We start from the raw sequence: 3,704 nt of genomic DNA, 5'->3' as shown, positions 1-3,704 counted from the left end.
TTAAAAATTAAGATTAAATCGAGATTATGTGACGGGAATCATGAAAGGTACAGTACATTGGCATTTTTAAAAATTCTTAATATTTTATTATATTATTTTTTTAAATGTTAAAATAAGAGTTTGAATGATTTATATTTGGAATTTTTTTTTTTTAATATTTTCGAAAATTTAAATTTGATAAAGTAGTAGAATTAACAGGAATTTCGGTCTGAGTTAAGGGAGAGAAAAAAATTAGGTTTCGAGCGTAAAAATTGCATGAAAAACCTAATAGAACTTTCTGAAAATGCAAAAAAAAAAAAAAATAAGAAAAAATTTATGATATATGAAACGTTCCATTAATAGAAATTCTACTTATACATTCTATACGAAGATTTATAGAATATTGAATTAAAGAAATTCAGTTCACGAAGCATTACTATACAAGGAAAANTAGATGAGTCGCTCAAGCATAACCACCGTTACTCTATTGTTTCAATGGGGAGAGAGAGAGAGAGAGAGAGAAGAGAGATAAAGGAAAATTATTAAATTTGAACGTTTAAAGGGTAGACATTTTATAGATAAGTCTAACTGGGAGGAGGGAGGGTAAGAGAAAAAATGAAAGAAGAATATTGTTTTTATAGATGAAAAACATCGAATTATTGGAGGAAAATATTGGATAGGACAGAAACGACTTATTTAACAAATGTGTGACAAGATATTTAATCACAGGAGCTCTTTTATAGCTATATATAAAATTAAAAAGGGGGAAAATGCAGCTAAACATACGTCATTAGTTAAAAGAAAAGTAAACAAAAATATGGAGGAAGGCATCATTAAACACAAAAAAAGAGGAATTTCTTGTACGGAATTAGTCAAACAGGAATTATTTTCGGAAAATTGAGAAGATTAATCTTCTTATGAATAACAAAAACACGTTTTCTAGAATGATGATCTTACTCAAATATCATAAATTATAATGATTTATAATCTCTGACGTTTCTTTTTTTTTAATTTTGAGAAAATTTAATTTTTAAAGCTCTTCTTTTTTTCTTTCTAAAATCCTTTTTACTTCCTAATTAATTTGCCTTTATTAATTACGGAATTCGTAACCTTAATGGAATTTTGGGCGGAGACACGTGACTGATTATAAGCTCGTGTTTGAGGTTTGTTAAACGTTGATGGTTGGTTCTGTGTGTATAATTTGGGCGGAGCAAATATGCAGATTTTCGATGATTTATTCCGCTTCTATCTATCGTTTTCTGTGGCATTAGACTAATTGAAATATATAAAATTGGGTGGAGATAATGCGGGATACAGAGAAAAAAAGGGGGAGAAAATTCTTGATGTGTGTGTTATAAAAATCTCCATGGAAAAAATTTTTGCAGCGTTAAACAATTTTAACATATTTTTATGACATTAATTATTTCCAAACTTATTTTAATATTCATGATTATTATTTAGCAATAAACACCCTTAAAAAATCTTATAAAAAATTACTGAATCGCTTCTTAAACATTCAAAAAATGTTTTCGTGACATTAAATACTTCAAAACAAAGATTTTTGCGGCATTAAAAATGTTAAAAATATTTTTATATAGCGTTAAATATATCAGAATTATTGAATATCCAAAAAAGTATTTTTTTTAATCCGAGTGGGAATTTTGTGGTATTAAATATTCCAAAATATCGTCTTATGATATTAAAAAGCACTAAAAATTGGATTTTCTAAATGTATTTTTTGATATTAATTGAAAATATATTAAATTTCTCGATGATTTTTAAAGTTTTATTCGTCTTAAAGCAATTTTTGTGTGTGTTATAAACGTCTCTAAATTGTTTTCTCGAGCAAGACATTTTCTAAAATAGTTTTTTGTGATGCAAATTATTCCAAAAACGTTATATATCTTGAGATGTTTATACTTCAAATGCTTCTGAAGACGTGTTACTTCAAAAAACTGTTTTTACAGCTTTAAATAATTCTTATTTGTGCCATTAACTACGTTAAAATATAAATAACACCCCGTATTTTCATTAATATTTAACTGGCCGAAGTTTGGGCGGAGTCGTTAATTTTATATATCAACTCCTGTACGTTTATAAAGTAAAATAAATCACTTCTACTAAATAATTTACTTTTGATTGGCTATAAATTCGGCATTTGTATATTGGAATTTTTTCTTGTTCTACAGCGATTCTGGATTAATTAATTACACTAAGTACGTGGACTCCGCCCAATATACGAACGAACGTGTTAATAATGGTTATTATTAAGCTATTAAATTACCATAAAATCGGGCGGAGCTACTTAATTACCTTGTTTTTTTTCTAGTAGATTGACGTTATTCGATACGGTTCTCATTGTGTAAATACATCACTTATCTGTTAATACATCTATCCTTGGTGGTGTGATGTAGGTGAGATTGGGAAAGAGAGAAGGTTCAAAGTGATAAAACTAGGAGGAAAAAAAACAATAAACAATAGAAGAAGAACGAGTTCACTCGAGAAATATCTTTCTTTTAAATGTCGAAAGGTTACAAACGGGGTGTATGTGTCTGTATCTCGGCGAAGTGCTCAATAAATTGCCTTAAAGTACAACGTGGGTGGGGAGGAAGTTACAATGATAAACGACTACCGCTACCTGGCGTGTCATTGATTTACAGATGTGGAAAATAGAAACGGATAGAATTTTCTACATCTTCGAAATTGTTACTACATCTCTTTTACGTTTTCTTACTTACCAGTGACAAGTAATTAAGAGTTTGGGAACGTTTGTTTTCTTTCCCCCCTTCGTGCGGTAATTGGGTGGACTTTCACGCTATCCAAGATCCTGTTGACAAAAAAAAAAGAAAAGAAAAAAATTTAAAAAAAAAGAAAAGAAAAAAAGAAGATGGTGATACGTAGATAAAGACAATAGATGACAGATAGAAACGTTTGATAGCTTAACGCGGCACGCATTTAACCGAATATTCTCTCGAGTAGTTGCATATTTAATGAGTTTTCGGTCGAATAATTTAAGTAATATGGAAAAGTTCCAGTTGGGATTTTAGGATTTAGTTTTGTTTTCCTTTATTTTTAACGTCCATCTAATAATAATGTAAAAATTTCATAGCCGTATTAATATCTTTTTCGTGTTTTGCCAACTCGGAAAGGCCAGATTAAAACTATATTTATCTCTTAGTCGCATGAAAATAAATGAAAAATGCTGAAAGAGTTACGTAAGGAAAGAGTAAAGCTTTCACTTGGCATCAACATTCGAAGATATAAACAATGTGCGAGAACAAAAAAAAAAAAAAAAATCTTACAAACAATAGAATGAGTTCGTTCAAATTTTCTTTTACGTTTTATACGTAGTAAAAAAAGTGTTTGTTATGTATAATCGTCAAATAATACTTTTATTATTTGAATATTATAAGCCATAAAAAGTAAGTGTTATCAACAATAAAATTTAACAATAAATCATTTGAATTTCTGCATAAGCTAACAGTTTCTTCGTAAGAAATATAATCACATTTATTATAATTTAATGTTAAAATCTGAAGGTAAAAAACATAAAAAATTACTTCAAAGCTAGATAATTATATTATATATTTTAATTTTCGTTAAAGTATTATTTATCATTTAGTGAAAACAAATAAATTTAATAAATAAATTAGAACGAGTAAATTTTTATACATTTTTTTTACTTTAGATAAAAAAATATATCTTAAGCAAATATGCAGATTTTC

The sequence above is a fragment of the Centruroides sculpturatus genome, unplaced genomic scaffold (assembly GCF_000671375.1).
Source record: "Centruroides sculpturatus isolate CEXI.00-Female unplaced genomic scaffold, Cexi_2.0 scaffold814, whole genome shotgun sequence".
Lineage (NCBI taxonomy): Eukaryota > Metazoa > Arthropoda > Arachnida > Scorpiones > Buthidae > Centruroides > Centruroides sculpturatus.
Note: the sequence above shows the minus strand (reverse complement) of the source record.